Source organism: Toxorhynchites rutilus, chromosome 2, assembly GCF_029784135.1.
Source record: "Toxorhynchites rutilus septentrionalis strain SRP chromosome 2, ASM2978413v1, whole genome shotgun sequence".
Classification (NCBI taxonomy): Eukaryota; Metazoa; Arthropoda; class Insecta; order Diptera; family Culicidae; genus Toxorhynchites; species Toxorhynchites rutilus.
The window spans coordinates 270,122,053-270,148,106 of record NC_073745.1 but is presented as its reverse complement, the minus strand read 5'-3'; the positions used below and the strand labels follow the sequence as shown (position 1 = coordinate 270,148,106).

Here is a 26,054-nt window from a genome sequence, read left to right as displayed (position 1 = left end):
ATATCGAGTTTGATTTACGAAAGCGGACTTCAAGCTCAAAAGAAACGTGTTCCTGCTACCACTTTCCGACGTCGTCCTCCATCACTTTGGTGGGACAAGGAGTGTTCAAAGGTCTACCTTGAAAAATCATCCGCTTTCAAATTATTCAGGAAAACTGGATTAGTGGAATGGTTTCGAAAGTACCAAGCTCTAGAAGCCAAACTAAAAGGTTTGATTAAAGCAAAAAAGCGTGGATATTGGCGGAAGTTTGTCAATGGTTTGTCAAGGAAGACAGCTATGAGCACTCTTTGGAATACGGCTAGGAGAATGCGTGGCTGGAACCATACAAATGAAAGTGAGGAATACTCTGACCGTTGGATTTTCAAATTTGCAAGAAAGGTTTGTCCCGATTCCGTTCCTGCACAAAACGTCGTACGCGACATTCCGCTCCAAGGCGATTATGAGAATTTTTCGATGGTAGAATTCTCAATTGCACTTCTCTCATGTAACAATTCAGCTCCGGGGTCGGACAAGATTAAATTCAACTTATTGAAGAATCTTCCCGACTTGGCAAAACAGCGTTTGCTGAACTTGTTCAACAAGTTTCTGGAGCTGAATATAGTCCCGCATGACTGGAGACAAGTGAAAGTGATAGCCATACGAAAACCCAACAAGCCGGCTTGCGATCACAATTCGTATAGGCCGATTGCAATGTTATCCTGTATTCGTAAATTGTTAGAGAAAATGATTCTACTTCGTTTGGACAAGTGGGTTGAAACGAACAATTTGCTGTCAAATACGCAGTTTGGCTTCCGCCGAGGTAAAGGGACGAACGATTGTCTCGCGCTGCTATCTTCTGAAATCCAAATCGCATTTGCTCGCAAAGAACAAATGGCTTCCGTTTTTCTCGATATCAAAGGGGCATTTGATTCAGTTTCCATGGAAATTCTCTCAGAGAAACTTCATAATCGTGGACTTTCGCCAATTCTGAATAATTTCCTGTACAATTTACTCTCAGAAAAGCACATGTTTTTCAATCATGGCAGCTTGAAATCTTCTCGATACAGTTTTATGGGCCTGCCACAAGGCTCCTGCCTAAGCCCCCTCTTGTACAGTTTTTACGTCAATGATATAGATGATTGTCTAACTAGAGATTGCACGTTGAGACAACTTGCAGACGATGGAGTTATTTCCATCACGGGTACTAATCCCGCCGTTCTGCAAAAATCCTTGCAAGATACCCTGAACAACCTGTTCACGTGGGCTCTCAAGCTGGGTATCGAATTCTCTACGGAGAAAACCGAAATGGTCGTTTTTTCTAGGAAGCACGAACCCGCCCAATTCCAGCTTCACCTATCCGGCAAAGCGATCAGGCACTCGATGTTTTTCAAATACCTTGGAGTATATTTTGACTCTAAATGTACCTGGGGAATACACATTGCGTATTTGAAACAGAAATGCCAGCAAAGAATCAATTTTCTCCAAACAATAACTGGAACATGGTGGGGTGCCCATCCAGGAGACCTCATTCAGTTGTACAAAACAACGATATTATCAGTGTTAGAATATGGCAGTTTTTGCTTCCGATCAGCTGCCAGGATTCATATTCTCAAGCTGGAGAGAATACAATATCGTTGCTTGCGTATAGCCATGGGGTGTTTGCATTCGACACATACGATGAGTCTCGAAGTTTTGGCAGGAGTACCCCCGCTTACTCTTCGGTTCACAGAATTATCCTACAGATTTCTCATCCGTTGCAAGATCATGAATCCATTGGTGATTAATAACTTCGAAAATCTACTCCAACTGACTCCTCAGTCAAGTTTTATGTCTTTATACCATGAGTACCTTACCCATGAAGTGCACCCTTCACCGGGCATCTCCAACCAAGTTTGCTTCCCATACTTTTGCAATTCCTCTGTCAATTTTGATCTGTCCATACGACAAAAGATCCATGGATTCCCAGATCGTCTACGCTCCGATTATATTCCGGAGATATTTTCGGCAGAATATGGGAAAGTTAGATCTGATAAAATGTTCTTTACTGACGGTTCATGCATAAACGGGTCCACTGGCTTCGGCATCTTCAATGAAAATTCCAGTGCCTCTTTCAAACTCAAAGATCCTTGTTCCGTGTATGTCGCTGAACTGGGTGCGATATACTACGCTTTAGGGATCATTGAAACATTGCCCATCGACCATTATTTTATTTTTTCAGACAGTCTCAGCTCAATAGAGGCAATCCGCTCAATGAAAGTTGATAAACGCTCATCTTATTTCCTAACAAGAATAAGACATCTATTGAGTGTTTTGGTTGAAAAATTATTCAAGATTACCTTAGCATGGGTTCCCTCTCATTGCTCGATTCCGGGGAATGAGAAAGCGGACTCGCTAGCTAAGGTGGGCGCTTCAGAAGGCACACTTTTTGAAAGGCAAATTGCTTATAACGAATTTTTTCACATTCCTCGTCAGGACACACTCGTTAGTTGGCAGCGCATGTGGAGTGAAGATGAGTTCGGTCGTTGGTTACACACGATTATCCCTAAGGTTTCGACGAAAGCTTGGTTTAAGGGATTGAATGTCGGTCGTGATTTCATTCGCGTGATATCTCGGCTTATGTCCAATCACTACAACCTAAACGCGCATCTCTATCACATTGGGCTCGCAGCAAACAATCTTTGTGATTGTTTGGCGATGGCTACCACGACATCGAGCATATTGTCTGGTCGTGTATCCGGTTCCATGCTGCTCGCTCTCAGCTCTCTAGAGCACTGAGAGCAAAAGGCAGACAATCGGATATCCCCGTCCGGGATATCTTAGGTAGCCGTGATCCTGATCTTCTGCTTCATCTATACCTGTTCCTCAGAAACGCCGATGTCAACGTTTAATGATGTTTCCTTCGTTGTGTCCCTGTTTCGTATCCCTCCTATCCGATCTATAAACTTTTACTTAGTCGCGGCAATACATACACACACTCTTTACAGATACACGAGCCAAAGGTTGTGCAGTCCACTGATGATTCAACAAAAGCCAAAGGTTGTACCGCTCATGACAACTCTACACGAGCTGATGATCGCGCCGGCTAGTGAACATTCTATCCTGGATTCCTCGAGAAGACGCACCACGCTAGATATGGGGTACAGACTAGGGGGGCGTTGCTGATTAATGGTCAGCTGCATCCCAATAGGAAGTATCCCGTGTCGGGCACAGGTACAGATCATTGAAGACAGCAACATCACAATTACGAAAACACTTGTAATACTAACCTCGAGCCAACCGCGAGTAATCGGTTACATATTACTAACATAGTTATAAGGCAAACATTGTCGAAATATTGAACTCCCGGCCCCGTCAGGTTGACGCCATATGAGCCTTAATAAAAATAAAAAATAAAATGTCACGAAAACAAAACCCCTCAACATCTGGCAACACTCAGAACCACCGACATCACGCGCAACAGCACACTGCTCTATTATCAATCCGCTTCAACGTCCGCCCACACTTCCCTTCTCTCTGTTTTGTTCCATTTAGTCCTTCTGTCAATCCAAACAAATGTGTTTCACTTTACCCTTGACTCACGAGCATACCATCGCGGCTTTATAGAACACCTTACATTTACTTGTTGGGGGGTCTTCGAAGCTTTTGTGCTCGGAGAAGACCGCCCCCAGTATATCACTTCGACTGCACGGGGACAACCAGCTGCACTAGCTAACTAGTTAGCTGTCACTAGTTTTTTCCTGTTGCGCCTCCTGCCTATCCCTCCCAATCAATCCAGCCTGTGCGCCGATTAGAGGGATCCCACCGCGATAGATAGTGTGCGATTTAGCGCAAGCTTCAGTGCTTCACGGGATAGGCCTTCGTTGGCACGAGATTTACACGTTCCATTAGCGCAGCAAAAACAAACACACAAATTGTGGGTATTTTTCCTGTAGACACTCCACCGCACATACAGTGAAACCGTGTGCACACCGAAACTAGTGCGCTGATTTTAGACACTGCACGTCATAATAGCTAACGCACATGAAAAACCAACCTCTAAACACATGAAATATTGCAAATAACCTAACAACAGCGTGAAAACAATTAAAGGAATGCACGCTGGATTCACACACGCCACGACTATGACGACAATTGCTCACGACGGCGGCGTCGGCGGCGATGGCGACGACGACGACGAAAACGACGCAAAGACGACGATCCAAACCACCATACGGTCAACTTCGAACTAGTTATTATTATGATTGTTTTGTTCGGGAATGAAAATATCGCGTATAATATATGACCTCCTCAGGACCGACGGTCCGCTCTCCGCACACACACTCCCTTTCCCTTGCTGGTGCTGCTGCTGTGTCAGCTGGTTTGCGTCGTTCGCATTTTGCCTTCCGATTCTATACAGCTCGATACACTTCGGACGGGGAGACACATTTCGCGGGTTACTAAACACCACAACCACCACTACTGGCCTGAGTGCCTGAGTCTAGCTGAGCTGAGCTGAGTTGAGTGCTAACCAACACTACTGAGGGGGGCCGAGAAGCGTAGTAAACAGGTACCCAATGAGGGTACCCAGCAGCTGCTGCATCTTATCACCCTTTGCCTCCCTCCCGCTAACCCTCATCCAATCGTGTGTCTGTCATGTGCTCACGGAGTACCTAGTTATATCCGCCACTAAAGGCTCCATGGGTGCAGTAATGGCTTTTGTTATCTAATTACGTCAAGTTGGTGAATATTGTGGAGCAATTTCGATATAATTTTAGACTGTCGTGACCGGTGCGGTACATGGCGCTATCTTCGGGCTAGCGATGTTCGTTTGCGATGGAGATCGAAACCGGTCACACACTCTCATTAGTCCGATCCAATTTACTAGCCAAGCCAGCTCCAAAAACGGTTCCAAACGGTTTCGGTTTCTGGTCTCGCTCGCTCAATGACGAGATCCCTAGAAGGTGCGCCGCAAGGCTGCCTCGTTTTGGGTTTTAATGTATTATGTTTTGAATAAATCGTTTCAGCAGATCAAAAGATGTAAACAGGTTGATACAAAAAAAAAGTTAATGCAAATCAGGCCGCTTCGTATAGCGGCGGAACTAGTTGTCGTTACGCCATGAGAGGAAAAATGAAAATGAATTAATACGGAGTTCGAAATACGATGACTGAGACTAAAATTTACGAAAATACTTTGGAAACATTTTGATTCGTTATGTTTTATTAAACGGTTTATTCAGCTTGCCCTGTAATTTGTATGTTTGTATGTTTGTAACATGTTTGTTTGTAGCGCTTTACCACATTAATAGAAATTTGAACCCCTTCCTGTTGACTGATTGATCTGAAATTTGGAACACACTATTATCTCTGCTGTCATTATAAAACTGCGTATTTAATGATTTAAAAAATCCAAGATGGCGGCCGCTACAAAATGGCGGATTACATATTTTCCCATAAACCCCATCAATATGAGTATCAAATAAAAGGGATTGAATAGTAGAACAAAGTTATTCATGAGGATCCAAAAGCCAAAATGGCCGCCACCACAAAATGGCGGAATACATATTTTCTCAAAACCCCATCACTATGGGTATCAAATGAAAGAGATTGACTAGTAGAACAAATCCATGTTATTTATAAAAAAAATTAAAATACAAAATGGCCACCACCACAAAATGGCGAATTACATATTTTCTCAAAATAAACTCCATCAAAATGGGTATCAAGTGAAGGAGCTTGACCAGTAGATCACAGCTATTTATGAAAAATTAAAATCCAAGATAGCACCTGTAACAAAATAGCCAATTACTTTTTTAAACGGTTTCATTCAACTTAACCTGTTTGTATGTTTGTATGTGTGTTTGTAGGGTTGTCCCTCATTAAAATTAATAGAAATTGAATGTGGCACCCGCTAAAAAATGGCTGAATGGCTTGACTTGGAGAACACACTATATTATGAACAACATAAATTCAAAAAGGTGTATGTCTTTTTTTTTGTTATACTCTCAATATCGGTATCGAATGGAATGATTTGACTACTAGAATACAGTACAGCATTGTGGAGGCAATCTGGCATAGTGGTAACATTCATACCTCTCACGCAGAGATCACGAGTTCAATTCTAACTCCCGACATTCTTCCAAAAATGGAAGTAAAAGTGACGAACCAGCCGAAAATATTCCAAAGAAAATTAGGTAAAAAATAAAAATTAAAAAATAAATTGAATGCTTTTATAATATCATACAGATAATTAACTAAAACTAGGAATAAAAAAGGAAAAAAAAAACATTTTTAGTTAAACGGTTTAATGTACTAAAAGCTAGAAAATAATCAGGCAAGTTGCAGTTAGTAGTTATCACATCCCTTCCTTCATTAATCTAGGGCAATGATGAGACTAAAATAAAATCGTGGGGCATAAGATGAAACAACTAACTGTGGATAATGGAAATCCGACATGCCCACGATTTTATTTACATTACATTTTAGTTTAACTTAAAAAGTTTTTTTTTACTTTTTTTAAATTTTTGAAATATACATTATCTTAATCACTTAGAATTTGTAGGTTTGGGAGATTTAAAAAAAACATATTTTTTTTTGATAGGGTTTGCCTTTATAGCGACGGCAGCAGACATTGCCGCTGGTTAAATAAATTACATAACATATACATAAAAATTAACATAAAGGACCTGGCCGGGTAAGGGAGTAAATAGTACCCCAAACCAAATCACTAGCTGTATGGCAAATATTGTATAGGATATTAAATAAGAAATTTCGACGGTTTCTTTGAACCCCTCTGTGGTTAAACATAGGATCTATAGTGAAGAACGCACTTTTCGTTTATTTCACGCCATCCTTAAAAACTTCGAGATGAAAATTTAAAAAAAATACTGAATGTGAATTTTACTACGGTGTATCAAGAAAAATAAAAAAAATCATAAAAAATTAGAGTACTAAAAAAATTTAATTTTGAAAAAAAAAATAAAATTGAAAAAAAAATTTTGATTCAGTACTACACTAATTCAAGTCAGCTCGCGCAGTCCGAAGACATCGGTCGCAAATTTGTTCGCGTCTATTATAGAGTGGAGATTATACCGTTATCAGTTCGTGGCTGGTGAAGTTATTTCGCCCTAACGGGGTTCTCTTTATTGCGCGAGTGAGGAGAGCAGCAATCACTACCAGCGTGAGGAAGAAGTCCTCCACGGCGGACGCGGTGCGTGTGCCGTATCATCGCTGTGTGTGCTTTAGCATCGTCATCGATTCCATCATCGTGTTTTGGTGCGATATACCGTTGCATCTGTGCCGAGCGATTGCCACGCGGTTCGATTGGGACACCGTTTCAATTCATTCGCATTGGTGTGCGATTTAGGTATAATATATATTAGGTTTAGAAATACAAAAAAAAATAAAAATTATATTATTTTATAACTGCCGTAATGGCAGAATGTCATGTTGACATGGAGATTGAAACTACTGTTTCCTCCTCACTAGCTACAACGGGGGCTGGGAAGTCGCTTAAACGCGTTCCCCCCTCAGAAGATGTCTCTTCAGAGAAAGAGGTAATCTACCTTAACAAGCCCCCCTCAAGAAAATTGGCAAACTTTTCCTCCTCGCCCCCTCAATCTCCCGCTCCCGCTTCCGCTCTACTACCGAACTTGCCTCCCAGCCCTACTGATCCCGCTCCCGTTCAACAATCGACCTCGTCCTCCCCCTCAGTTGTTTCCTCTCCTCGTGTCAAGGTCTATCCAGACGATGCACTTGGAGCTGGTCCATGGGTTGTTTTTTTCCGGCCTAAACCAAAAGGAAAGTCAATTAATGTCATTCAGGTTTCGAAAGATCTGGCAAGATTATATTCCTCCGTGGTCGAAATCTCTAAGGTTAGACCGAACAAACTGCGTGTTGTCGTGAGTGATCGGAAACACGCGAATGCAATTGTGATCGACGAGAGATTCTCCCTAGAGTATCGCGTCTACGTGCCCTCCCATGACGTAGAAATCTCGGGGGTGGTAACTGAAACTGGTCTGACGTGCGAAACGATAAAAGAAGGAGTTGGTAAATTTAAAAGACTCCCGTTGGTGGGTGTTAAAATTTTGGACAGCCGCCAACTAGGAAAAGTATCCCAGGAAGAGGGAAAAACTAAATTCACGCCGTCAGACTCGTTTCGAGTAACTTTTGCTGGTTCCGCTCTACCTGACTACGTCATGGTGGGCAAATTGAGATTGCCTGTGCGACTCTTCGTGCCAAAGCCCATGACTTGCCAAAAATGCAAGTCAGTTGGTCACACTTCAGATTATTGTGCCAACAAGGAGCGCTGTGCCACTTGCGGAGAGCAACATGAGGGGAAATCCTGCAGTGCGACTGAGCATAAATGTCCATATTGCGGGGGATCCCCACACGAGCTCTCAGTGTGTGAAACTTACAAGAGTCGCTGGGAGAAACAGAAGCGCTCTTTGAAGGAACGCTCGAAACGCACTTTTGCGGATATTTTAAAGGGCGCTTCTCCACGGGCCCAACAACAACAACCAATCAACACACAAAATGTCTTCGCCACGTTGCCCGTTGACGAAATAGAAGCGGACACAGCTAACGGGGGCACACCGTTCATTTTCCAAGGGAATCCCCGGCGCAAAAATGTGACCACTCCCAAAGTTCAAGGACAAGCCCCTCCGGTGATACCCCCTGTTAGCATGCCTAAAAAATCGAGTGCAGCGGACAAGCAAAATCAGGTTCCTCCTGGTTTCCGTGGGAATAATTCACCTTCGAATGGCCCAGCACTCGAGGGGACATCAAAAACCCCAACTGTCCCTGTTATTCCGTCCAGTTCAACTTCCCAATCGGGATTTATAAAGTTGTCTGACCTTTTGGACCAAATCTTCAAGTGTTTTAATGTTTCCGACTCCATCAGAACCCTTGTCATCTCAATGCTTCCAGTATTAAAGACAATTTTGCAACAATTGATGCAAACATGGCCCCTCCTTGCAATGATTATCTCTCTTGATGTCTAATTCAAATAGAGAGGTCGGAGATATCACTGTTTTACAGTGGAATTGTCGTAGTCTTATCCCTAAATTGGATACATTCAAAATTTTAATTCATAACTTCAATTGTGACGTTTTTGCTCTGTCCGAAACTTGGCTTTCTTCGCGAGATGATATCTCTTTCCACGATTTCAATATTATACGTTTGGACCGTGTTGACAGATACGGAGGGGTGCTATTGGGGATCAATAAGTGCCACTCATTTTTTCGAATTGACCTTCCACCTATTGGAGGGATCGAAGCTGTTGCTTGTCATGCAAACATCAGAGGCACAGACCTCTGTATTGTCAGCTTGTATTGGCCTCCGAGAGCTGCGGTTAGCCGCAAGCAACTTGTTGACATGTGCTCACTCCTTCCTGAGCCACGATTAATATTGGGAGACTTCAACTCTCACGGAACTGCCTGGGGGGAACAGTACGACGACAATCGTTCATCGATGATATATGACCTTTGTAACAGCTTCAATATGACCGTTTTGAACACTGGGGAAACAACACGTGTACCTAAACCTCCTGCTAACCCAAGTGCTCTTGACCTCTCGCTTTGCTCGAATTCACTATCGTTAGATTGCAAGTGGAATGTAATCCAGGACCCCAACGGTAGTGATCACTTGCCAATCAAAATTTCCATCGCCACTGGGTCGAATTCTTCTGAATCTATAAATTTGGCATATGACCTCACAAGACACATTGACTGGAAAAAATATGCGGACGCGATTACTCTAGCCATCAATTCCAGAGATGGTTTACCTCCATTGGAGGAGTATAACTTCCTTTCTCGTTTGATATATGACAGCGCGGTTCGCGCTCAAACGAAACCCATCCCAGGTTCCACTATTCGTCGAAGGCCTCCCAATCCATGGTGGGATAGCCAATGTTCCAAGCTTTATCAGGATAAATCGAACGCATTTAAAGCTTTTCGGAAACGTGGAACCATTGAGAATTTTCAAACGTATTTGGACCTTGAAAATCAATTTAAAAACTTGATCAAAGGGAAAAAACGTGCTTATTGGCGAAATTTCGTGGGAGGTTTGTCACGAGAAACGTCAATGAAAAAATTATGGAAAGTGGCTCGAAACATGAGAAATCGCTCTTCATCGAATGAAAGCGAAGAATATTCACATCGATGGATTTTTAATTTTGCACGGAAGGTTTGTCCTGATTCCGCTCCTGTGCAAAAAATTGTTCGAGATATACCACAAGATAGGTGCGATCTTGATTCCGAGTTTTCGATGGTAGAATTCTCTCTTGCTCTCCTTTCTTGTAACAATTCTGCTCCAGGAACGGATAGAATTAAGTTCAACTTATTAAAAAACCTCCCTGATGTGGCGAAACATCGCTTGTTGAATTTATTCAATCGGTTTCTGGAGCATAATATTGTTCCAGATGATTGGAGACAAGTACGAGTTATAGCTATTCAAAAACCCGGAAAACCCGCGTCCGACTTCAATTCGTACCGCCCAATAGCAATGCTGTCTTGTATACGGAAATTGTTGGAGAAAATGATCTTGTTTCGCCTTGATCGATGGGTTGAAACGAATGGCCTACTCTCAGATACACAATATGGGTTCCGCAGGGGCAAGGGGACGAATGATTGTCTTGCGTTGCTTTCTTCAGAAATTCAAATGGCTTACGCCGAAAAAAAACAAATGGCTTCAGTATTCTTGGACATAAAGGGGGCCTTTGATTCAGTTTCAATAGAGGTTTTGTCAGACAAATTACACTCTCGGGGTCTGCCGCCTCTGTTGAATAATATGTTATATAACTTGCTTTGTGAGAAACAGTTGAATTTTTCTCACGGGGATTCGACAGTAAATCGGGTCTCCTACATGGGCCTCCCCCAGGGCTCATGTTTAAGCCCCCTTTTGTACAACTTCTATGTAAACGACATCGACAATTGTCTTACACAAAATTGCAGCCTAAGACAACTTGCAGATGATGGAGTGGTGTCTGTCGTAGGATCAAACGAATCCGACCTGCAAGGTCCCTTACAAGATACTTTGAACAATTTTTCAACCTGGGCCATTGGGCTAGGGATCGAATTCTCCACGGAGAAAACAGAGATGGTGGTTTTTTCTAGGAAGCATAGACCAGCAAAACCAAAGCTTCAACTTTTGGGTAAACCGATCACTCATGCTATGTCATTCAAGTATCTTGGGGTCTGGTTCGACTCCAAATGTACTTGGGGGGCCCATATTAGGTATCTGAGTAAAAAATGCCAACAAAGAATAAACTTTCTCCGTACAATTACCGGCACCTGGTGGGGAGCCCATCCCGAAGATCTTATAATGTTGTATCGAACAACTATTCTCTCAGTGATGGAGTATGGCAGTTTCTGTTTTCAATCAGCTGCCAAAACACATCTCATTAAACTCGAGCGAATTCAGTATCTTTGTCTCCGTATTGCGTTGGGATGTATGCCCTCAACGCATACCATGAGTCTCGAGGTTTTGGCAGGCGTACTCCCACTAAAAGATCGCTTCAATTTATTATCTCTTCGGTTTCTCATCCGGTGTAAGGTTATGAACCCATTGGTGATCGGAAATTTTGAGCAGCTTACCGAGCTAAATTTTCATTCAGGATTCATGAGCTCATATCATGAATTCATCTCCATGCAGGTTGATCCTTCTTCGTATACTCCCAACCGTGTTTGTTTTCCTGACTACATCAATTCCTCTGTACATTTTGATCTGTTCATGAAGGAGAAAATCCATGGAATTCCAGATTATCATCGATCGGGGATCGTTCCTACGATCTTCAATGCAAAGTATGGGCGTGTCAATTGTGATAATATGTACTTTACTGATGGGTCCTCTATGAATGAGTCCACAGGATTTGGAGTGTTCAACGAAATTTTTAGCACCTCCCACAGTCTTCAGAATCCTTGCTCTGTGTATATTGCTGAATTGGCAGCAATACACTGGGCGCTGGACAGCGTCGCCTCACGACCTGTTGAACACTATTACGTTGTAACGGATAGTCTTAGCTCTGTCGAAGCTATCCGTTCAGTGAGGCCGGAAAAGCACTCGCCGTACTTCCTTGAGAGAATACGAGAAAATTTGAGTGCTTTAACCAGACGCTGTTATGTCATTACCTTTGTCTGGGTCCCTTCACATTGCTCAATTCCGGGTAACGAGAGGGCTGACTCATTGGCAAAGGTAGGTGCAATTGAAGGCGATATTTATCAGCGTCAAATCGCTTTCAATGAATTTTATTCTTTAGTCCGTAAAAATACCATCGCTAACTGGCAACGTAAATGGAACGAAGATGAATTGGGCCGGTGGTTTCACTCGATTATCCCTAAGGTTAGCCTCAAACCATGGTTCAAAAGTCTGGACTTGAGTCGGGACTTTATTCGCACCTTCTCCCGACTCATGTCCAATCACTGTTCGTTAGACGCGCTACTCTTTCGTTTTAATCTTGCCGATGGCAATATCTGTGCTTGTGGCCAAGGTTACCACGACATCGAACACGTTGTTTGGTCGTGCGAGGAGTATCTTGTTGCCAGATCGAATTTAGAAAACTCTCTTCGGGCTAGAGGAAGGCAGCCCAATGTGCCGGTGAGAGATGTGTTGGCTCGGTTAGACCTTGATTACATGTCCCAAATATATGTCTTCCTAAAAGCTATCGATCTTCGTGTGTGATTGTCCTTATATCCTTATATTCTCCTTTTCCTTTTCCTTCGCGAGAAATCAAATCCCTTCTTACTAACAATAGAATAAGGTGAAATGTAAATACATGTTAGATATAAGATAGGCTTAAGAATTGAGTATGATGAATGTGAGTGCGAATGTGAGTGTGAACATTGTCAACATATCCTTATATCCCATCCTTTTCCTGAAACAAAATGTCACCCTTCTAAACTCGAGCAAGCCGCGAGTAATCGGTTCTCTACTTCATTAACATTAGCATTAATAAAAAATGTTTATATATACTTGTAACTATACAGATAGGAGTTTGGCTCCTTTAAACTTATGTAACTGAGCCTGTAAAAATAAACGATTTAATAAAAAAAAATACACTAATTCATATTTAAATGTGTTTCTACGGCTTTTCAAGATATGTATAATTTTTATCAGATTTGAATGTGTTGCGCGGCTCAAAAATTGTTTTTTATATTTCCAAAGAGTCTGTAAACATTTTGGCAGTAATGCCATATATTTGAGTCCTTATATGGTACACAATAGGATCTATGGTGAAAAATGCACCTTTTCGTTTTTTTCACGCCATTCTCAATAGCTTTGAGACAAAAATATGAAAAAAAATACTGAAAGTACATCTTACTTAGGTGCATCAATCAATATTTTCAAACAATTTTTTCATCACCAAATCAAACAAAAAAAATTTTAAATTAATTTTTGTTTTAATTTTAAATTAAATTTCATTTTATTTAATTATGAGATTTAATACTACTCTAGTTTGTATTAAATTTCTTCCTACGTCTATTTTAGGTATATGTGATTTTTTTCAGAAGTTTTAGAGTACTTTTCGCGGTACAAAAACTATATATTTTCAGGCATTTCGAAATTTTGAAAAAAAAATACTTTGAGACCCAATTTTGCTCTAATTTTTATTTAAATGTGTTCGCGACCGATAGCGCGAAAAAGGAGCAGCAATCCAATAAAGTCACTTCCCTTTCCCATCCTTATCCTTTTCCCATCCAAGCCTCTCCTTCCTATCACAATCACAACCACGACCAACACAATAACCAAATGCGCAGTAAAACATGAGCCGAACGCACACAAACAAATATGTGCATGCAAACCGATTCCTGCTAATATACCACATTTTATCCCAAAACCAACCATCAACCGTGTTACATCGAGTGAATAAATCCATGTGTGTGTAGAAGTTTTGCAGTGTTTAATTTTCCTGTACAAGCCACATCCGAACTAAGTTCCTGAGCTAGCATCGTCCAGGCCTTCTTCAACCGAAGGATCCGCCTTTCCTCAATGGTTTGATCCACCAAAATGCGTTCGTAAAAGTTCGTGTTTTTTCTCCACACGTAGCGTAATTTTTTCTTGAATTTTCAAGCGGAAAAAAAATTTTGGGCTTTGAGCATTTTTAATTTATTTTGAATCCAGAGACCCTTGAGAGCATTGCGCTGTAAAAAGATTTTTTCATCGTATCTTAAAATTACATTACATTAAATTTACATCGGATTTAGATGGTTTACCAAAAGCAGTACGATAGAGCTCTGTGAGAAAAAAATAAAGTCCTTGTGGAAAGATCATTCGGATTAATGAGAAGAACACTTTAAAAAATCCGAATATTTTTTTTATTTTAATCTTACAATTGAAAACCACAAATACAATAAAATAATCGATTTCAAGAACATAAAAATAATAATGCGGACGATGAAGAAAATTATTTTTGTGTCTCGCAATGTCAATCCTTAAAAAATCAGGAAAAATTACGCCCCATGTAGAAAAAAAGATACTTCTGGTCTCAAAGTTTTTTTTTCAAAATTTCAAAATGCCAGAAAATATATGAAACATTTTTGTACTGCGTATTTATTTTTTTTTATTATTATATTTTTTGATGAAAAATAGTTTGAAGATATTTATCGATGCACCTTAGTAAGATGTACTTTCAGTTTTTTTTTTCATATTTTTGTCTCAAAGCTATTGAGGATTATTTTAATCTTACAATTGAAAACCACAAATACAATAAAATAATCGATTTCAAGAACATAAAAATAATAATGCGGACGATGAAGAAAATTATTTTTGTGTCTCGCAATGTCAATCCTTAAAAAATCAGGAAAAATTACGCCCCATGTAGAAAAAAAGATACTTCTGGTCTCAAAGTTTTTTTTTCAAAATTTCAAAATGCCAGAAAATATATGAAACATTTTTGTACTGCGTATTTATTTTTTTTATTATTATATTTTTTGATGAAAAATAGTTTGAAGATATTTATCGATGCACCTTAGTAAGATGTACTTTCAGTTTTTTTTTTCATATTTTTGTCTCAAAGCTATTGAGGATGGTGTGAAAAAAAAAACGAAAAGGCGCATTTTTCACCATAGATCCTATGGTGTACTATATAAGGACTCAAATATATGGTACTACTGTCAAAATATTTTATTTAGTACCCTATACAACATTTTCCATACAGCTGGTGATTTGGTTAGGGGGACTTTTTACTCCCTTACCCATTCAGACCCTTTGGAAATACAAAAAAAATGTTTTTTGAACCGCGCAACACTGAAAAAATCTGAAAAAATATATCTAAAAAAGCCGTAGAAACACATTTAAATATGAATTAGAGTAGTACTGAATCTCTAAATCCAAAAAAAAAATCAATATTTTTACACCGTAGTATTTTTTCGAATTTTTATTTCGAAGCTTTTGAGGATAGCGTGAAATAAACGATTAAGTACGTTTTTCACTATAGATCCTATGTTAAACCACATAGGGGTTCAAATAAACCGTCAAAATTTCTTATATAATATCATATTCAATATTTGCCATGCGACTGGCGAAATGGTTTGGGGCCACTTTCTACTCTCTACCCGGCCAGGCCCTTTCAAATTGAACGAACAACAATTTGAACATGAATAATAACAATAACAACATATTAAAACATTTGTTCCCTGCGATGTGGCTGTGTCCGGAAACCCACATGAGCACAGTGCCAGGCAATAGGTTCTTCCTGATGGCCTGTACCCATGGGTGCCCGTACCTAGTTGCACCGATGGCATCAATGGCACTCCCAGAATCGGAGACGACCAACAGCGACTTGGAAGATGGGATTGTGGTTGCCTCGAAAATGCCGACCACCTCTGCCGAGAAGGCTTGGCAGATGTGTGCGACTTTTTTGGTAGAAATTAATCTGTTATAGTCATCGCTTACCTCAAGTCCAACTCATGATGGTCCTTTTGAGCCGTCCGTATACCTGATTTCGTGGAGACGGTATTTTTCTGCAATGATGGCCTTGAAGTACTTTGGCAGACCGGCCGAGTTCACCCGGCTTGTAAGTTGTTCCAAACACATCAGCTCAAGGCCATGGGTGAGGCGGCTACTGATGATATCTTTGGCCACCCGTAACCTGACCTTCCTGTTGTTGCTCCAGTGCGATTTGGAAATATTTTTCAGAAGGTTCAACCGGGTGGCACAGCTCATCTAGACTTCCACGAAATGACGGAGGACGCTAAGTTTGTGGTCCACCAACACTCCGAGGATCTTGAAAAAAATGTGTTCTTGTATAGTGGAATCCTGGAGATGGGACCTTGATGTCTGTGGCCGCATATCACCATATGATCCCCGGCCGCCGATGGCGTTGATGAGTGGGATCCAGTGTGTGTCACCCACTGCCATCAGAAGAATGTCATCCGCGTAGACGAACACGAAGACTCTCGTAGGCAGGACCTGGAACAGACTAGTCATGACAACGAGAAAAAGGGTGACGGCAAGAACAGAATCTTGAGGTACTTCTGCCTCCTCGTGGAAAACTCGGGAGCTGATGTTACTGATTTTGATCTCAAAGGTTCGGCGTTTGGCGAAATTTTTGATGAAGTGAAGTAGTTTACCGTCGACACACCATTCTACCAAAGTTTTCAGCACTAACGGGATCCATACTCTGTTGTACACTTTTTCCAGGTCCAGTACTATCATCACCATGTGCTGAAGGTTCCTGTTGACTTCGGTTATAACGTCTCCAAGGGTCACGAGGTAGATGTGGATGCCCATACCCGGTCCGAAGCCGAACTGCCGATAGTCTAATTCCCTGTTTTTGGACAGGAAGGTGACCAGACATCCGTTCGCCATTCTTTCCATTCTTTTCGCGTTAACTTTACGCCAAAGATCCACAGAGGACTGGTTCTCGTTGATAGATTCCAGAAAACCAGTCCAACTGTCTAGACTCCGGATTAACCGCCGTACCCTGAGATGTTGCGTTCGATACCTGTTCATGGCAGCTTCCTTCATTGGGTCTCCGAGCGGTAGTCGTTTGTTCGCACGAAGAAACTTCCTTCGGTTACTGACTTCCCTTGTAATGACCACCAATGCAGCGCTTTTTTATCCGGAGTGATTTTCGATCTTGTAATGGAGGCTTCGGCGGCCTCCATGATGGTTTTGTTGAAAGTGGCGATGGTGGTCGGGTTGTCCCTAGACAGCAAGAAGTCGGAGGTTGTTCGAAAGGCTACCCAGTCAGCCCTTTCGAAGATCCATCTGGGCAAGCAAGTCTGCAAGTTGAAATTGACCGATTTATGTTTTAAGATTTGTGGTACTGCCTAGTTTTGTTTTTTTCATTTGAAGAAAGAAACGTCGAAACACATCGTTCGTTTTTAGAAAGCTTATAGTGAACATGCTCCAGTAGTGAATATATGCGAGAGATTCTATTATTTCATTCTTTCGGGGATCTTAACCCTCTACCGCCCAAGTTTTTTATTTATCTAAAATAACCTACTCCACTTTTATATCGGATTTCCGACTTTCTACATAAAATACTCCTAGCAGAATGTAACAATGTAACTGCCAGCATAAAAACAATGTGTATGTGTGATAGATGAAAATATTCTAAAGACGTTATAGTGGAGGTGAACAGTGGAAATAATGTCTGAATAATTTGAAAAGAGAATCCGCGAAGCCCGTCTAAAGGCGGGCTTGGGCTGTAGAGGGTGAATATGCATGTTTCGGCCGACAGACGATGCTATGTGTGGTAGGACTAGGAACGTATTGTGTTCCATGAGTTTTTTTTTCCAAAATATATATTTTTATCAAGGCTCATATGGCGTTAGCCTCACGGGGCCGGGAGTTCAATACTTTGACAATTTTTCTTATTATCTATGTTAGTAATATGTAACCGTTCCATGAGTTACTGAAACTGAGACTTCCATGAGTTACTGAAACTGAGAGAAACGCTGAAAACAGATCGCTACCGACAAGAAATGATAAAATTAACCCTTTGCGGTCGTATTAAATTTGGACATGGGTGTCGTACTGGTCGAAGTAATTTTTTCTTGAAAAAGCAGTGATACATGCAAGATTATGAAAAATAAACTTTTTTTTAATTTTTTTTTTTGGTGAACTATACTGCCGTTCTACGCAAAGTTTTTATGCCTAATCTTCTGGGAAAACACAAAAAAAGTTATTGTTTGTTTCCTTCAACAAAAAAAAACAACACCAAGCTCAATTATCCCATGTTAATATTCTAAACATAACTGTCTCGCCATGCATTTTTTGTTCATAATAAATAAATCGGTTCAAGTACAAGAATTTAATGTCACGCTATCAGCAGGGCTAATGTACTCATTTCTGGTTTGGAAGAACGAACAAATTCTCAAAGAAATAAAAGTTTAACAGAATACGTGTACACCATGTTAGAGAATGCCTAATAAAAGTGAGATTTTTATTCTTCAAAGGTGTTGCAGATCACTCCCTTATTCATAAAACGACGTTTTCATTCATAATCTTTCGGAAAACACCAAAAAACTTATTTTTGTTGCCAATATTTCAAAAAACAACATCAAGTTCAATTGTCCCATGTTGATATCCTAGGCATAGCTGTCCCACCATGAATTTTTACACTTATAATCAAGCACATTTTTCACATTTCTTTAGACAACTATTTACTGCTCATAAAAACCCGGTGTATTGCTGAACAAAAATGCTTAAAGCTACTAGTAGACAAATATGCTAAAAACCTTTGATTGCGTTTTTCTCAATTGGTGATTTTGGAACATGGGACAACTATACGTAGAACGACAGTATATATCTGTATTAACTTAACGATGTGTTTCAATGTTATGTTATAATCTGAAAAATATTTTGTCGCTTGAGACACGATTGAGATGCGATTATTCAAATAACATGAGACATTTATGCAAATAGTAGTACGATACTTATGAACAATCTATTCCATCACACCAAAGTGTTACAATTGCTAAATTCTGTTGTTATGATTTTTGTCCCACATTCGTATGCATTCAACGCGCTGTGCGTTGTCTTGTGTGGGTGACTATTTACACCCAAAATTGATTTTTAGCTCATGTTTTTCCATTCCGATTTATGACATTAAATGAGACATAACATAACAGAAAATGTCATGACTCACAAATACTGGTAAGCATTTGTATAATATACATGGTACAGCAATATAAGATTAGTACGAGCGAGCGAAACAAAAAACTAATAAGCTTTCCGTATATTTTGCCACATACACGGCCCAGACCGAGATAGATATGGTTCCCCTTCATGCGCTCCTGTTTTACTCATAGAAAACACTCCCCAACTTCATTTTATAATCAAGTGCAATATTATCATGTCTTGCTGAACAACTGCTGAAGTATTATTAGTCATGTGGATAGCGTGGTCGTGTAAAATACTTTGCATTCCAGCCGGCCTTGGTTCGATCCCCATTGACGTCGTATGGACTTTTTTTTGGCACAATCCCGAATCAAATCAGAAATGAAAACAGAAAGAGATGTCGGCACGCATACATATAAACCATTTTTAAGCTTTTAAAACAGCTCATTATTTGCGCATTTGACTCTCCAGCACACTAAACGGCATCATTTCTGCCAAAGATGACATGTTTTGTGCCAACGTACCGCTATCTACTACGCACCGTATTGATTCGTGAACAGGTTCACTAGACTTCAAACTTCGTTTAGGAAAAGCATAAACTGATACTTGGTTGAGTGAAATATATGATTAACATGGTTTCTGGCTGTGGTGGCTGAGAGCAGACAAACGACCAGAACGGTGAAAAAGGTATGGTGGCTGAGAGAAAACAAACGACCACAAAGAGTTAAACTTCACATTGATGAATGGGCGCGATGACACGGTAGACCGATATTACAGCATGACAACGCATAGGCGCACACCGCTAAAGCCACGAAGGACGTTATAATGAAAAGGTAAAACAAATTTTGAGGTTAAACGGTTTCATTGTGATTAAACATAATACAGATAATGTACTAAAAGCTTAAAAATAATTAGGCAAGAAGCAGTTAGAAGATATCACACCCATTCATTCATTAATCTAGGACATTGAACAGACTAAACCAAAATCACGCGACCCGTCCGCTTTCCCTTATCCACAGTTAGATGGAGTTATCCCTAGATTAGTCCACATAACGTCAATCGGCATCGTTCGGTCTTAGCCGCTTGGAAAAGCCGAGCAAGTGTGGGTTGGCCAACGTGCCGAAAACCGATTCGAATAAGGCCGTACCCTTCCAGAAACAAGTCGGTCCGAATCAAAGAAAATCGAACCAAAAAAAAATGAAGTGAATTCGCGTTAACGATATTGTGCTTTGTGTGTATTCGTGACAACTTCGTGGTTTGTGCATCCGATGGGACGTCCACATTATCACCCCTATTCTGTATTTCGATCGAGTCGAAATATTTCGAACGACTTGATAAAATTCCATTCTGTATTCCGTTCGAGTTGTTTTTGCATTTCGTTCGATCTGTTTCTCTTCGAACATTGAATGGGCAAAACGTTCGAAATAGGGAATGCGAAATTAAAACTCGAACGAAATAACGGTTTCGAACGAAATATAAATCCGTCGGAATACAGAATAGGGCTGTATATGACGAACCGAATATCGATCTGCATCATTCGGCATATTGTGAACGCGCCTCAACAGCTACTTGTCAATTTATTTTTAAGCTTTTAGTACATTATCTGTATTATTATTATAATCACAATGACACCGTTTAACTTAAAAAGTTTTTTTTTTATTTTCTAGTTTTTAGTACATTATTTTATCATTAGTACATTTCTCTACAATAAAACCATCAGTTTTTTTAAACTTATTTTTCTCATTCCTGTTTTTTCGAAATGTTTTCATGATGTACTGTATTCTATTAGTCACATAATTTCGTTTGATACCCATATTGACGGGGCTTTGAAAAAAATATATATGCAGGTCGGACTCGATTATTTCGGAATATTTTAGTTTTAATTTTTTTATTTTTAGACCAGAAATTTTAAATTTTATTTGTTAACATACTTTATAAACATGATCATTTGAACAAAATTGAATGTACATCCAAACTAACGTTGGTATAAAAAATGCTTAGAATTGTACAAAAAAAAGTCCAAACAATGCCTAGCAGGGATCGAACCAAGGCCAGTTTGAATGCAGACTCTATTACACGACTACATTATCCACATAGCCACAAGTGTAGTTGTACAACTGAGTGAGAATATTACTCCACATTGTTTAAATGTGATTCAAGTTTCTGTTTTCTAAGAGTGAAAAAGATAGCATAAAAAATCCATTCTGTAATGCTCAAAACACTTCTCGATACTGACTTCCGCATCGTATATGGAAAGAGGTGACTGATAGAAACTGCCATCCTGGTACTTCGTGAAAGCGTATCAAATCAGACCAGAGACGAAGACTTCGGTATGTTGTATGCCTTTTTCATCCTGGATAGTAACATATCAGACGTTTTCTTTTCCTGGCGTTAATGAACCGGCTTGTACAAAATTGTCAAAATTTAGAAGGTATATTAGTTTAGTGTTTTTAATCACTTAATATTAATCTAATTAATCTCCATTTGCAGCTAACTTTAAAATTCGGGATCTGATAAAATTTTCGTGCTGGATGGAAACACTTTCATTACTAATTCTGAATTTTTACATCCAGAACCTTGTTGGTGATCAATACAATGTTAATTTTGGCAAATATTACGATTTTATTCTGGCCAACTCATTGCTTCGCACACAAAACGATTTCGAAAACTTAATCTAACTTTTTCAGGGCCACTTTGGGCCAGCGAACGATCAAAAACTGAATGTGATTGGTTTGTTTACAAAACATTAACAGCGGATCAGCTGTCAGTGAGCAAAATATACATTTGAACTCTTCTGACACAGACATGCTGGCACTTCCAGAATGCAGGCAGTGATATATGAAGTGCTATAAAGCTGGGGTTAATACCTGCTTATTTGCAATGTGTCTCTTGTTGCGCTCTCTCTTATTGCTCTTATATTGCAATGGCATATATTAGATTGGGCAAAAAGTAATCCATTATTTTTGGATGAAATTCAAAACTTTTGTTTTAATATGCTTCGGATTGTCTGATTTGAGTCAAATATGCACCGTTTCTAGCAATAGATTTTTACAATCTTCTCTAGATCCAAATTTATTATCACTCAGGAAGTATTATAGTGCGAGGAAAAGGTGGTAACCGCCTGGTGCCAGATCCGGATTATATGTTGAATGCATCCCAATCAAGTTTCCGGAGTTGTGTGACCTTGCGTTGTCCTGATGGAACAAAACACCTCCTCTGTTGGCCGATTCTGAACGTTTCTGGTCAATCGCTAGCTTCAAACGGTCCATTTGTTAACTGTAGAAATTCAAATTTAGTGTATTCGACAAAAAAAAATAAAATGTTAAATGTACCGAATTTCCTCTTTGTTGACCTCCATTGTTAACACCCTGTAACTCACAACTGAATGGAACAAACAAAAATAGTAAAAGATTTTTCTAGTGTAAAATGTCACCTTTACAATGAGCCTAAAGTTGAAAAAAAAGCGCAACAGAATCGTCTCACGTAGCATTTTTAACTCTTTGTGGTCGTTTGTCTGCTCTCAGCCACCATACATTTTTTACCGTTCTGGTCGTTTGTCTGCTCTCAGCCACCACAGCAAGAAACCATGCTAATTTTATTTTTTACTCAACCAAGTTTATGCTTTACCTAAACATAGTTTATGCTTTTCCTAAACATAGCTTGATGTCTTGTGAACCTTTTCACGAACCAATGAGGTGCTCCTATGAGCAATAGATAACGGTACGTAGTATCAAACAAAGTAGTCACCCACACAAGACTACGCACAGTGCGTTGAATGCATAGGAATGCATTCACAATAGCAGAATTTAGCCATTGTAACACTTTGGTGTGATGGAAGAGTGTCCCAAGCGACAAAATATTTGTTTATAAAAAGTGTAAAGCTCTGATCATTTTAAATACGCAGAAATCATTATTTGAGTAATTTCTGGTGCAGAAGTAGTTATTTTTAAAGAGCAGAATAATTGTTTGCATAAGTGTCATTGGTTGTTTGACATCTCTGAAATAGCCAAAATTAACTATCAGCTATTTCTTTATTTATATTTTTCTTATATATTATATCGGTTCAAATGAAATCGCTTTCAAAATATTTGGTGTTCTATTGGTAACTGCAGCCAAACATACTTTCCACTCGTTTTTTTTGCATTCGCACCATTCATCATCGCGAATGTCCTATGCAGTAACTTGTATTTATGGAGTTCGCACTCAAATCATATGCCAAGAGACGAATGAACTCTCAGAGTTTAAAGTCTCTCTAATTCATTACCGATTACCGATCATATGCCACCATTCAAGCCTGTGCAAATTTGCCTGCCGAACACGTTGCGAACACAAAACCTCGTTAGCATGCAAAGTGGTGCGTTTCACGCATTCCCAATATGCAACGATTCACCTTGGAACGCAGCACGGCACTTAGTCGCGCATCTTGCATGCACGGTGGCCTAAACCCACAAAAAACGCTGACACGCTCGATTTATGTTTACTCCGAAGACCAGCGGATGGTCATAAGCGTGATTGATTTAATATGACAGCTTGTTGGTAATTCTAGAGAATCAGCTTCACTGGCGTTGCGATGCTTGGAAACAAACTTCTTGTGGACGCTCCGACATGACGAGGCTGAGGCCCAAGAGCTTCGCTCAGCTGTCGTCTACAAAACATTGTATCGTATGTACTCTCTCTACTCCCTCAACTGCCCCGATGATTCGCGATAATCGGTTTAATATTGGCATATATTTATGATCCTTTCCGAAGGACCGCGCCTCATTGACATGGGTGGGTTCGCATCATGGGACATGGGTACACACTGCTACCGATGGCTGTGGTGTTGTTTGGTTTGCACATTGCTGCAATGTTCAACCCCAAAAGGTCGAACACGTTCGCAGCGCGCCTGAAGCAGGCGGAAAACGTAGAAGATGTGCGTAATTAAGCTTTCGACTCAATCACTGCTTTTCACGCGTGGGGATGTCCGTCGGAACATAAATTGCTCATGTTGAAAGTCGCAATTAGTCTGCCCGGCGGAACCTCACACAAAAGGTCATCCCGTCGATAGTATCGGCTCTGTGTTGTTTACGGGTTACGGTGGTTGGGTTTGAGTCGGAGATGGGTTTAGACGAGATTTGTTAGCGAACCGTCGTCAACACAGCGATTTAGCTAATTAGTTATTCTGCAACAAATACGGTCACAGATTGAGGGCGGGATATAACATATTACAGCTGTTGGCTAACTGAGACATTGAAAACAGTAGACCGATCATTTACAAATGAGGTGCCGCTGAACTGAAAACTTGTGGAAAGTAGATTCCGTTAGACGGAAAAAAAATTAATATAATGAAAACGCTTGGAGAAAATCAAAAACGATAACGATTTGGTCATTCACAACCAAAATATATGTAACGCGTGGCTTATTTTGTTAATGTTTGCTGAATTTTGAATTTAAAATCAGGATTGGTCTCATCTTTGCATCATTACATTTGATTCTCGGTAAAGCTGTAAATTTTCAATTCAATTCATGTGTAATATTTATATACCATCCGTATCAGAAGCAACTCGTCTCAGGAGTTGGCAGCACCATCTCATATAGCAGTGAAACGTTGTAAGTGTAAAGACATTGATCATTTAAGTAATTTTGCATATCTGAAATGTTCGAAAAAGAATTAGACTACTTTTTGAAAAAGGCCGATTTTTTTATTTTTTACAAAAGTTAAAAAAATATAATACTGGACGAGCTGAACAACGAGGGATCGAGTGCCTTTCTCAAGGCAATGAGGGTGGAGGTGTAGTGCAGATGTAGAGTAGAGTTTTCCAAGGGCCTTTTTCAAGACTAGAGACGAATGAACTGAAAAAATTTAAAGTCTCTATAAGCAAAAACCGAACCGAACCGACCGAGCCATTACATTTCTCCAACACAGACATCATCCTCGGTCATCGACGAGATAAATCTCTCCCCAAATTTGGTATGAATACCAGAGCGCTACCGAGAAGAACTTATTCCACATCCAAACTCTGTACTGTGAACATCAAAATATAATAGTTGAATTGCCACACGCGTGTTTCATTTGTGTAGTTTGCCAGACCGTTCTCGCCGCAAAAGTCTTTCTTAAGACTGAAGAGTGTATAGTAAAGTTTTATACAGTCCACTGGTTACCGTTGCAGTAGTTCTACTGCCCCCACCTGAGGAAATTCCCAGCATCATCCAGGATTTGATTCAGCCTGTGTCGCTGACCCACCGCTGGGATTTCTTCGCCGCACCATCACGTGCAAGGAGCCGCGATCGGAAATCACCCGTTCCGTAGTAAACATATTGGTCCCCACCGAGCCGGATTTTTTAATCGACGAGATCATCGAAGGAAATCATCTGCATCCGCACCTGCATTTCAAGCTGCAAGTGCTTTGGCTTGGCATGAAAGGCATTGTGCATAAGTGGAAACTGTACTGTTTACGGCATATTGTCGTGGAATCAATATGTCATTGTGACAAAAGAACAATAGTCTATTGCCGTGATCACAATATACCATTGTGTCACGAGTACAATAGAAGTGTAGTGAGCACAACACGATATTGTTGTGAGAACAATATAACATTGTTGTGAGAACAATGAAACATTGGTGTGAACAATAGTAAATTGTTAGGGTAAGTGTACCAATTATGGAGGAGATATGTCACTGACTTGCAGAAATTGGCCAATGAATACTCTATTTTAGTTCAAAAATATACAAAAGTATACTTTTTCTAGCAGTTTGATCTGTTTTTGAAGATTCTCGCTGATATTCCGATGATTAATTGACTAAATTGTATAAGAAACAGGTTTGAAAATGCCACTCCCATGTACCCATTATGGTAATAGTGTTCCTGGGGTTTCGTAATAAGTGTACCTATTATAGTAATAGTCGGTATCACATGGAAAAAGTGTTAATTGGATTCAAATAATACTTCAAAAATAATTTTTAAATAAAACTAAAATGAAACTAAAATTAAATAAAACTACTTATTCCTAGTATGCAATACTATATCGTTGATTCTACACTCGACAAAAATTAA

General features: G+C 40.0%; 1 protein-coding gene across 1 annotated transcript in view; it reads right to left on the bottom strand.

Annotated features, from left to right (window-relative positions):
* Nucleotides 1–26,054, bottom strand: part of LOC129770295 (high affinity cAMP-specific and IBMX-insensitive 3',5'-cyclic phosphodiesterase 8) — a 495,796-nt gene that overhangs the window by 312,598 nt on the left and 157,144 nt on the right. The window lies entirely within an intron of this gene.